This window comes from Hypanus sabinus, unplaced genomic scaffold, assembly GCF_030144855.1.
Source record: "Hypanus sabinus isolate sHypSab1 unplaced genomic scaffold, sHypSab1.hap1 scaffold_457, whole genome shotgun sequence".
NCBI classification, from domain to species: domain Eukaryota; kingdom Metazoa; phylum Chordata; class Chondrichthyes; order Myliobatiformes; family Dasyatidae; genus Hypanus; species Hypanus sabinus.
Genome location: NW_026781330.1, coordinates 320,253 through 332,966, shown reverse-complemented (window position 1 = coordinate 332,966; position 12,714 = coordinate 320,253).

The following is a 12,714-nucleotide window of genomic DNA, read 5'->3' as shown; positions in this document are numbered from 1 at the left end:
TGTCACTGGACGAGTGCAGTTCAGGCAGTTCTCCCTAGTATTCTTGGGCACTGGTGTGATTGTCGCCTGTTTGAAGCAGGTGGGAAATTCCGACTGCAGCAGAGAAAGTTTGCAGATGTTTTCGGACATTCCAACTTCCGCTACAGTCCCTCTCCTCTCCGTCATCTTATCCCTTATCCACACGCCTCTATGTCTCTCTGTCTCCGTCAAACCCTTTATCACCTACTTCCTTCCGCTTATTCGTCTTCCCTCCCGCTCCGATGCCCATGCTCCGTTACCGGCTTCCTCCCCTACAGAACCCGTGCTCTGTCACCGCTCCCCCCACCCTCAAAGCCTCCCTGCCTGTGTTCAAACGGATTTGCGGGATTAACGTCAGATGTTACAACCCTCGCCTTCCACCCAGTATCGAGCTCTCCGTTCTGAGGCTCTCTACCTGTCTGTGGGGGCAGGCCCGTCGTCTGGTTCCTCCCAGTGACGGCCAACTCAACATCCCTTCACTGCCCTCCCTCTCAGCCTCTTCCCTCCTCCTCTCTCCGCTCTAAATCTGGTTGCTCACACCTACCATCTCTGAGAGAGGCACAAAATCCGTGACTGCTGGAACACCGAAATGCTGAACGTGTTGAAAATTGAATATTTGCCTCTGTTTTTCGTGTTTGCATGAACGTGTTGGGCCCACGATAGACCCTCTGAGTTGCTGATACCCAGGAACCCAGGAACCTCAATTAAAACCATTGAGTCTGCTCGCCATTTCATCATGGTTGCTCCATTTCCCGTTCCGCCTTCACCCTGTCTCCGTTCATGCCCTGACTAATCAGAGATCTAATAGCATCTGTCTCCCTTCAGGCCTTGAACAATGAAATATTTATCAATCCCTGCCTTAAATATTTCGAATGGCTTGGCCACCACCGTTGCTTGTAGCATTGAATTCCACAGATTTACCACGCACTGGAGAAGGAAAATCAACTCATCTCCGTTCTAAATTATATCCTCCTATTATCAGGCTGTGTCTTCTGGTCCTAGACTCCCCTGAGATAGGGAACATTTTCTCGACCTCCACTCTGTCATAACCTTTAACGATCCGAGAATTTTCCATAAGGTCATCTCTCATTCTTCTGAATTCCGGCGAGCGCAGGTCCCAGACTCATCAAACCCCCTTCGTATGACAATCTATTCAATCTTGGAACCATTTTAGTGACCCGCTTTGAATCCTTTACAATATGAACACATAATTTGTTCGATAAGAGATCCCAAACTGCTCAACATTCTGGAAATGTGGCCTCACAGTTCTTATTAAGCGATAAAACTCCATCCTTTGTTTGGCATTCTCGTTCTTTCGAAACTAATGGGTGGAGAGGAGCGACAAATAATGTCTAACCGCGAGAGTGTGACGCGACGGGGAAGAATAAGTCTCACTTTGTGTCTGTACCAGGCACAGTGTGGAGGGGACTTCACCCTGTGTCTGACCACGGGTGGGTGTGATGTATCGTTGCTTAAGGAGTGTCACTCTGTGTATAATTTCGGGAGTATGTGATGGAATGGTATAGAGGGAACCTCGCTCTGTGCCTGAATGACGGAGTCACAGACTCATATAATTTTGGGGTCAGGACAGTCTCCAAACAGAGATCGGGAGCGCAAAATGTGCGCATTAAAAAGTAGAGCCTCGCGTCTGTTTGAACAACAAACAATCAAGGAAGCGGTTTCATTAAAAAGGAAAAATGAAGGGAAAAGCGGCCTTCAGCAATCGTGGAGGCAAGACGCAATGCTGCAGCTATATAGGACGATGTTCAGACCCCACTTAGAGAACTGTGCTCAGGTCTGGTCGCCTCACTACAGGAAGGTCGTGAAAACATAGAACGGGTGCAGAGGAGATTTACAAGGATGTTGCCCGGATTGGGGAGCATGCCTTATGACAATAGGTTGAGTGAACTCGGCCTTTTTTCCTTGGAGCGACGGAGGATGAGCGGTGACTGTTAGATGTGTACAAGATGATGGGAGTCATTGATCGTGTGGATAATTAGAGCATTTTTTTCCCAGGGCCGAAATGGCTAACAGCAGAGGGCACAGTTTTAAGGTGCTTGGAAGTAGGTATGGAGTTGAAGTTAGGGGTAACTTTTTACGCAGAGACTTGTGAGTGCGTGGAATGGTCTGCCTGCGTCGGTGGTGGAGTCGGAAACGATTGTGACTTTTAAGGGATTCCTGGACAGGTGCATGGAGCTCAGTAAATTAGAGGGCTATGGGTAACCCTAGGTAATTTCTAAGGTAAGAAGATGTTCTACACAGCTTTGTGGGCCGAAGGGTCTGTAATCTGCTGTAGGTTTCCGGTGTTTTTTGTGTTCGATGTTATCTATCTCCGGATTATTCTGCAATCTGAGGAGGTGATGAGGAGAGTATATTTTTAACAATATTTTTGTTCAGAAGAAAAAAACAAGATTTACAGAGTGCAACTCATAGATACATCTCAACATAACTTGTGTACATTCATATATTGTAATAAAATTGAACAAAATGTTTTAGCATAACACATAAAGGTATACCACTCTGTAATAAAAAATTAAAGATAGGTCATACATCATAAAATATATTTTTTTAAAGTCAGCCCCATACTAACTACCAAAGGAAAAAAGCTGATGGATGATAATGGATAAAGTGTAAAAAACATACTCGCTCAAGAAGAAAAGATAAAAATATACATAAAAGTCTGTGCACTGTTAAACTTTATAAATTGGAAAAGTAATTTATGAAAGGACCACAAAAATCATAAAAAGATTGTTTCGAATTTAAGACTGAGCAGCGGATATTTTCTAAATTTAAATAAGACATAATATCATGTAGCCATTGAATATGTCTAGGAGGGGTAGACTCCTTCCATTTAAGCAAGATTGCTCTCCTTGCTAAAAGAAAGGTAAAAACAAAAACCTGTAGGTTAGAAGTATTTAAAGTTATATCTTCATCTACAATAATACCAAACAAGGCAGTAAGGGGGTTAGGATCAAATTGGACCCTAAAAATTTTGAGAAATTATGGAGAGTTGGACACAAAGCGCAGTTCACGGGAAATTGGATGATAGTCAGGAGGATGAATAGAATTAACAAGCCAGGCCCAATGCAGAGCGCCTCCTGTGGCAAAACCCCTCAACAGCAGGCATAGCTCTTCGTATACTTCTGGGTGGGGGATGTATTGCACATGACCGTGTAGATGCAAGTCTGACAAATGACGTCCCTGAGGTTGATTCTGTTGTTCAGAAGGGAAGGTAACTGTTAGATGAGGTCAGCTCTGGTGATAGGGGATTAATCTTACGGGAGAGATAAAAGGTTCTGTGGGCTCAAATATAAAAATGGGCGACTAACGCAGCTTGCGCCTCTGGGTCCACTGAATGCCATTGAAATCTGCAAACCAGATAATAGCTTGTCTTCCGTTGAGTGAACACTAGGCGGCAGCACAGACATCAGCCTGGAGGCCGCGCAGCACCATCCCACGCTGCTCAGCTCCTTTAAAAAAATACTTTGCTTCACGTGAAAAGGATCTTCACCAGGATGAGGTCGAAGTAGAGCGGGTCTGTGTGCTGGACAATGTGGAGATTAAGGAAGAAGAAATGCTGGATCTTCTTACAAAAATTAAGATGGATAAATCCCCAGGGCCGGTTATGATACACCCCAGGTTGCTGTGGGAATTGAGAGGAGATCACAGGAGCATTATTTATAATCGGTGATTCCTCTTTGGCTGCAGGGGAAGTGCCGGTGGACTTGAGTATGGCAAATGTAGTTCCCTTGTTTATAAAAGGTAAGAGGGAGAAAACTGGGAACTATAGACCGGTGAGTCTTACGTCGGTGATATCCAAACTACTGGAAAGGATTCTTAAGGATAGGATGTGCGAGCATTTGTCGAAGTACAGTTCACTCATTGATAGTCAACATGGCTTTGTGAAGGGAAGGTCGTGCCTCATGAGCCTGACTGAGTTTTTGGAAGAGGGAACAAAAGAATGTGATGAGGGTAGGGCAGCGGATCTGGTCGACATGTACTTCAGCCAAGCATTTGACAAGGTTCCCCATGACAGTCTCATCCAGAAAGTCATGAGACATAGGATAAGTGGAACCTTGGCCGTTTGGATTTTTTGAAAAATGGCTTAAAGGAAGAAAGCAGAGTGTAGTTGTGGAAAGAATTGACTCTGCCTGGAGGTCGGTGACTAGTGGAGTGTCGCAGGGATCTGTCCCGGGACCCATACTATTTGTCATTGTTATAAATGACCTGGATGTACAGGCAGAAGGATGGGTGAGTAAGTTTGCGGATGACACTAAGACTGGAGGAGTTGTAGATGGAGCTGCAGGTTGTCGAAGGTTTCAACAGGATATAGACAGGCTGCAGAGCTAGGCAGAAAAAAATGGCAGATGGATTTCAATCCGGACAAGTGTGAGGTGATTAATTTCGGAAGGACAAACCAGTAGACTAAGTACAGTGATAATGCTCAGTTACATAGAGTGTGGATGAACAAAGGCTCTTCGCTGTTCAAATCCATACATCCCTTCTGGTCGCTGCACAGGTTGATAGGGTAGTTAAAGGATGCCAGGCCTCATGAACAGGGGGATTGAGTTCAAGAATAGAGAGGTCATGTTACAGCTCTACAAATCTCTGGTGAGCCTGCACTTAAGAGTTTTGTGTTCAATTCTCGTCACTTCCTTATAGGAAGGATGTGGAAGCTATGGAGAGGATGCAGAGGAGATTTTTCAGGATGTTGCCCATTTAGAACAGAGATGCGATTTTTTTTTTTTTTTTTTAGCCAGAGGTGGTGAATCTGTGGAATTTGACGCCACGGGCGGCAGTGGAGGCCAAGTCATTTGGTGTATTTAAGGCAGAGATTGATAGGTATCGAAGTCGTCGGGGCATCACAGGTATGGTGAGAAGGCGGGGGAATGGGAATAAAGGGGATATTTGTATCAGCTCATGATGACATGACGGAGCAGGCTCGATGGTTTTGCATGGCCGACTTCTGCACCTTTGTCTTTTGGTCTTCTTATAGTTGGATCATGTTATTTCCCAAGAAAGGTGCGAGTAGCGTATAAGACCTGTTTCTATACAACCCATGTTAAATTTTCATTCAAGACTGCATGAATAGCCATAAATGCAGCCAGACGAAACAGCGTTACTCCAGGACCAAGGCGCAAAAACACCTATAATATGTAAGTCTTAAAATAGGCCACAACGCATCTTGAGGCCCGGGGTCCAAAGAGTGCAACCGGAATCTGGATTCCACACCAACAGAGGTTGTCTTCTGCCGAGCGAACACTAGGAGGCGGCACAAACATTCGCTTGAAGGCTGCGCCACAGCGCCACCACGTGACGCAGCCCCTTCATTTTCTCCGCCACTGAGCAAACATCAGCAAATTTCCACCTGGACTGGACTGGAACTAATAACCCAGCGGGAAGTTCAGCCATTAAAGAAGAGGCGGGGTGAGGATTGAACTAGAGATGCGGGGGGGGGGGGAACAGAATGCCAAAACAAATAGTGTAATGGTTGTTTGGACAGATGTAGTTAAGACCACAGACAAAGTGAAGAAGCAAAAGGTTGAGCCTGCTGGGACTCATGTTCCGAGCTGCCTCCATTTCAGCGCAGGAAGTATTGTACGAAAGACCGATGAGCTCAGGGCAGGGACCAAGGACAGGAATTATGATATTGCACACATTAGTCAGACGCCGTTGCAGGGCGGGCAGGAGCGTCAGCTCAACATTCTCGCTTTCGGTTGTATTAGCCGCGATGGAGTGGAGAATATTCAAAGTTGAGTGGCGGCGTCACTATTCACATGAGATTCTTTGACAAACTCATGGAGAGAGGGGTTCATGTGCCTCTTTGACAGGGACGTTAATGTGCGCGTAATACTGTGCGGTGGTTGTTTGCAGTCAGAAGTGATTTACTCAATTGGTATATCACAATATTGTGGGCCAAAGGGTCTGTTCTGTTAGGTGATTTACGTTCACTGCTCTTCAAGAGGGACAAAAAGACAGATTTAAACCCATCGGGTGGGCAGAGAAGGGGGTGGGGTGAATCAAGGACTTTGACGATAGATTGCGAAACACAGAGTACAATCATTTCACAGACAGCACAGGCAGTGAAAGAACCACACAGCTGTCATTGTTACACTTACACACCCCTCACCATGACATGGACACGACCCCGACCGGATGCTAATCGACACCAATCCTTGATCCCGACACGCATCTCGCCGTGACCCTCTGCGTAACAGCGTTGGAAATGGAACTGGATGAACTCGGGATCATTCGGCAAGCTAAGTAGGTGATAAGGAAGACATATAGATATGCATTTACACCCACCGTGTAGGATACAAAAAACTGGGTGACAGATAGGAAGGTGAAAAGGGGTAAACTGCCAGAAGCAGTGGAGAGAACCCTTGTGGTCAAACTGCTCAATAACAGGCACACCACTTCAGATACTTCTGGATGGGAGGAGAGAGGTGCAAATGACCAAGCAGGGGAAAGTCTCACCGGTCAGGTCCCTAGCACTGACTATGGTTCTGTGGTTCAGTAGGGAAAAAGGGTTGAAACTTGGCGAGTTGTATCGATAGGGATCTCTTTGATAGGAGAACGGAAAAGAAGGAATATGGACGAGAACGAGAGTCCTCGATGGTTTGCGGTTGTTATCTTCACCAGTGTATAGGTGGGAAAAGAGAGTCTGTTCTCCAAACTTATGTATGTGCTGGTGTGGACAAAATTAGAAAGAACATTCAATTTAAAACGTGGCTAAACAGGTAAGGTTGAATCGCACATAATATGTATAAAATATAAAGACAGCTAGCATATGTCGGATAACAGTCAGTACATTGACGCATTAACCATATAACCATATAACAATCACAGCACGGAAACAGGCCATCTCGGCCCTCCTAGTCCGTGCCGAACTCTTAATTTCACCTAGTCCCACCTACCCGCACACAGCCCTTAACCCTCCACTCCTTCCCTGTCAATATACCTATCCAAGTTTACCTTAAATGACACAACTGAACTGGCCTCTACTACTTCTACAGGAAGCTCATTCCACACAGCTATCACTCTTTGAGTAAAGAAATACCCCCTCGTGTTTCCCTTAAACTTCTGCCCCCTAACTCACAAATCATGTCCTCTCGTTTGAATCTCCCCTACTCTCAATGGAAACAGCATATTCACGTCAACTCTGTATATCCCTCACAAAATTTTAAATACCTCGATCAAATCCACCCTCAACCTTCTGCGCTCCAATGAATAGAGACCTAACTTGTTCAACCATTCTCTGTAACTTCTTAAGTGCTGAGACCCAGGTAACATCCTAGTAAATCGTCTCTGCACTCTCTCTAATTTATTGATATCTTTCCTATAAGTCGGTGACCAGAACTGCACACAATATTCTAAATTTGGCCTTACCAATGCCTTGTACAATTTTAACATTACATTACAACTTCTGAACTCAATGCTTTGATATATAAAGGCCAGCGTTCCAAAAGCCTTCTTCACCACCCTATCTACATGAGACTCCACCTTCAGGGAACTATGAATCCTAGATTTTTCTGTTCCTCTGCATTACTCAATGCCCTACCATTTACCCTGTCTGTTCTATTTGAATTATTCCTGCCAAAATGTAGAACCTCACACTTTGCAGCATTAAACTCCATCTGCCAACGTCAGCCCATTCTTCTAACCGGCATAAATCTCCCTGCAAGCTTTGAAAACCCACCTCATTATCCACAACACCTCCTACCTTAGTATCATCGGCATACTTACTAATCCAATTTACCACCCCATCATCCAGATCATTTATGTATATTACAAACAACATTGGGCCCAAAACAGATCCCGGAGGCACCCCGCTCTTCACCGGCCTCCATCCCGATAAACAATTATCCACCACTACTCTCTGGCATCTCCCATCTGGCCACTGTTGAATCCTTTTTATTACTCCAGCGTTAATACCTAACGACTGAACCTTCTTAACTAACCTTCCATGTGGAACTTTGGCAAAGGCTTTGCTGAAGTCCATATAGACGACATCCACTGCCTTACCCTCGTCAATATTCCTCGTAACCTCTTCAAAAATTCAATAATGTTTGTCAAACATGACCTTCCAGGCACAAATCCATGCTGGCTACTTCTAATCAGAGCCTGTCTATCCAGATAATTATTAACACTATCTCTAAGAATACTTTCCATTAATTTACCCACCACTGATGTCAACCTGGCAGGTCTACAATTGCTAGGCTTACTTTTAGAACCCTTTTTAAACAATGGAACCACATGAGCAATACGCCAATCCTCCGGCACAATCCCCGTTTCTAATGACATCTCAAAGATCTCCTACAGAGCTCCTGCTTTTTCTACACAAATTTCCCTCAAGGTCCTGGCGAATATCCTGTCAGGACCCGGAGATTTAACCACTTTTAAATTTCGTAAAACGCCAGTACTTCCACCTCTTTAATTGTCATATGTTCCATAACTTCCTTACTTGTTTCCCACACCTTACACAATTTACACCTTACACATTTACACATAATTACACCTTACACCTTACACAATTACGCGCGCGCGCGCACATACACACACACACACACACACACACACACACACACACACACACACACACACACACACACACACACACACACACACACACACACGCACACACACATTGATGCAACTTGCAACTTGCCAAGTGAATGCCAATGTAATCTACAACTGTTCTCAAAACAGATTGTATTCTGCCGACCGAACACTGGGGGGCAGCACATACTCCTGCCTGGAGGCCGCGCTACACCGCCTTCATTACCTCTCCCATGAGCAACTCCCTCAGCTTACACCTGAAATGGAATCGATCTAATATCCCTGCGGTAAGGATTGCCGTTAGAAGGGGAGAGTAGTGGGATAAACTAGAGTGTCAGGGACATGTAAACCTGAACGCCATTACAGATTGTTGAGTGGTTCTTGGGGCAGATTTTGTGAACACATCTGAAAAAGTCAAAAAGGAAAGGTTGAGCCTGCTGGGACTCATGTTCTGAGCTGCGTACGTTGCAATGCAGGAAGTATTGTTTGAAGGGCCGATGCACTCAGGTCAGGGGTCAACGCCTCTAAGCCTGACACGGCAGATATTAGTGAAACTAGATTGCAAGTGGGACAGTACTGTTTGCATAAGGTATGAACGAGACACTCAACCGTCACTGTGACACGGAGGTGTTCTTCAATAGGACACTGAAAGTGTTTTGGTGTCACAGCCACAACCCACATCTGACATGAACACGCCCCTCATCGTGACACTGACACACTGACTGGCTCTGCACCACAGCAGGATCTCACCACTCAACGATACCAACACAGAGTCAGACCCTGCACTGTAACTCGAATACAGTCCTCCCCTCATGCATAACATCCTCCCTCTCCAAAACCACTCCCCGACTCCGTCACCCTACTCCTACACTATTGCCAGTCACCGTCACTCAGACTGCAGTACAACACTCTGGTCTCCGTCACCCAACCCTCATCTACAAGCAACACCGTCTCCGTGACCCACATCCTCTCCTGCACACTTCGCCGTCTCCATCATCGCTTTCGTACCCATACGCCCCGCCTCGTCTCCGCGATACATTCCACCCGCTAAACGCGCCCCATCTACGTCGTCCCTCCACTCTCCTCGCACCCCGTGACACAGGCAATTGTGCGGAGTATGAGGGAGAGATGATGGCTGGTGTTTCACCTCCCCCCGTACCATGGCGATCGATCGCCAGGATCTGAATCTCCCCACAACTCTGCATGCACAGGCCGGTCATGTGCTTCCACACCACTTGCATCAGTGTTTGCATTCTCACCACCCTTTCCCTGGCCTGCTCTCTCCTCCCCTTCCTTCCTCTAACGGCAGCACACAATCCGCTCACACACACACACCATCTCCGAGAGACACACACGATTCAAGACTACTAGAAAGCCGAAAGGTTGGGTATTGGTGAGTGGGGAGAACGGAGGAGGGAGAGGGTTTCGTACTTTTGCGGACTCCGGTAGGGTGTACTGCGATGGTGCGGGAGGTACTTCACATGTCTGGCCCCGATAGTGTGATGGGATAATATTTAGGGAGTTTCGCTGGTTATCTGACCCAGGAACTGTGCGTTTGGACGGTGTGGACGGAGCTTCGCCCTTTGTGTGACCCCGGAGTGTGTGTTGAAAAAATATGGAGGGAGTTGCATTCTGTTTATGATCCAGGCGGTGAGTGATGGATCGTTGCGGAGGGAGCGTTACTCAGTGTATGTTTCCAGGAGTGTGTGATGGGATTGTATGGAGGGATTCTCGCTCTGTCTGTGACTCCTGGCCATGGGTCAGTGGATTTCGGCGTTTAAACAGACTCCAAACAAAGACAGGGAACAAGAAAATGGCGTCTCACATGTTCTGCACCAACGGCAGAATCTGAACACCCTTTCTGTGGCCCCACTCTCCGCCCCTTCCTTCCTCTTCACAGCACACCATTCCTTCTCTATGATTCTTTCTTTATAATATTTTTTTACTGAAGGAACGGCATAATATAGAATACACAATGGATTACATTTTCCTCCATTTTGCTTTTGTATCTTACCCCGGAATAAACCTCCCCTCAACCGCCCTCCCGAAGCATACAATGACAGTTAATGTCACAAAATACAAGTACTGGCATTTCACAGCCGTACCCCCACACTAATTCAAGACGAAGTCCCACACACATCTACAACATCTCAGATGATCCAGAATATATTACAATTCATCAACCAGCCTGTGCGGTAAACCATATGCCTGTTAAAAGGGAAGCAACTTCCCAAGTACAATCAAATGTCCTCAGCTAGTAGGTAATTCCTTAAGACTCCCAAAATATGACAAGTAAGGCCCCCATTTCGAATATTACTTTTTCACAGACGCCTTCAGAGTGAATTTAATCTTTTCTAATTTCAGAAAAAAACATTACGTCCTCTAACCAAGTAGCAGCAGATGGCGGAGTGGCAGATTTCCAGACCAGCAAGATTCTCCTACGGGCCAAAAGCGATGTAAGTAAAATGGTATCCTACTGCTTTGCATTAAATCAAAAACATCATCTGCTCCACCAAATACAGTTACAAATGGGCACGGTCTCAGTGTCACTCCAAAAACCTCACTGATAATTTTTAAATCCAGTACCCAGTAGCCATCAAGCCGAGGGCAAGACCAAAATGCATTCACTAAACCAGCCGGAGAGAAGGAACACCTTTCACAGCCAGCCTCTGTCCCAGGATATATGTCAGCACGCCTGGCTTTACTTAACTATACCGTGTAAAACTTTAAATTGTATGAGCCATAGTCGAGCACATCATGACGAGGAATGAATCCAATATTGCCAAATATTCCTGAGCCAGATCCACACCAAGGTCAACCTCCCAGTTGGTCGTAGTTTTGTTGAGAACGAACTCCCAAAGACATCAGCTGAGAGTATAGTACAGAGATCAGCCCTTTATTATTAAAGCTGAGAATGAGTTTGTCCCACAACATAGCAGGTGCTAGATCAGGAAAAGAGGGGAATGTTTCCTTGACAATGAGGAGGATCTGCAGGTATTGAAAATAAAATGATTATACGAAAGACCACATTTACTGCACAGGTTATCAAAACTATTAAATATATTATCAGTGCACAAATCTTTAATGCGCATAAGAGCATTCAAAACTCATAGTCTAAAAACTGAATCGAGTGTGGAGGGAAGAAATAGATGATTTCTGTGAATGGGACCCAAAACTGAGCTGATGCGAAATTGAATAATCATTTTGACGGTGAAGAGTACGACAGGGTTAGATGTAATTTGAGAGGATTTTAATGGCAATGTTCTACGACCCCCCTCTCCTAACACCTTGAAATAATTTAGATGACTTAAGTGCATGGAAAGAGGCTCAAATGTAATTGCAAAAAGATTCTATGATTCTTAAGTTGGTGAGTGAGCAGTTCGAAGTCCTGGTCCATATATGTACCAATGAAATCGGTATGTATGGGAAGGTGGCTCTGCAAAGTTAGGTCAGGGATTTAGCTATTAAACTAAAGGGCAGGACCAACACCCATCCCAGTGTGCCCATACCTAGGAAGACCATACAGTTTAGCACTTGGCCCAAGTTACGGTGCAGTTGGGAGGGCTTCAATATTCATTGTGTTTACTCCAAGGAACGTGAGATGTCTACAGAAGAGATGGAAGACGGTTTACACATAAACTGGAGAGGAACTGATATCCCAGAGGGAAGGTTTGTCAGGAATGTGCATGAGAGTCTTTGGGGGAGTAGTTGAACTGGAGGTGCAGAGGGATGGGATTCAGAGTTCAGGAGCACATAGCGGAGTCGATATGGAGACAGATATTGTTCAGACCTCAGAAAAAGGCAGGAATCAAAAGGTTGTGCATCAAGCGGCTGGTGCCCTGCGCTCCGTATATTTCAATGCAGGAAGATTTAAAGACTGGCAGGTGAGCTCAGGGCAGGAATCAACACAGTGAATTATGATATTGTAGCCGTTATTGATAATAGGGTGCAGGCGGGACAAGCAGCTCAGCACGATTTATCGGGTTTCACTATTTTCAGACGTGAGAAACTGGAAGAATTACAGGAAGAGGGGCGACATTACAGGGCTGAGCAAATGGTACCGCAAAACACAGTCAGAACAGACAAGACAACTTGTCTAATTGAGGCTTTATGGGTGGAAATACAGAAACACAGAAA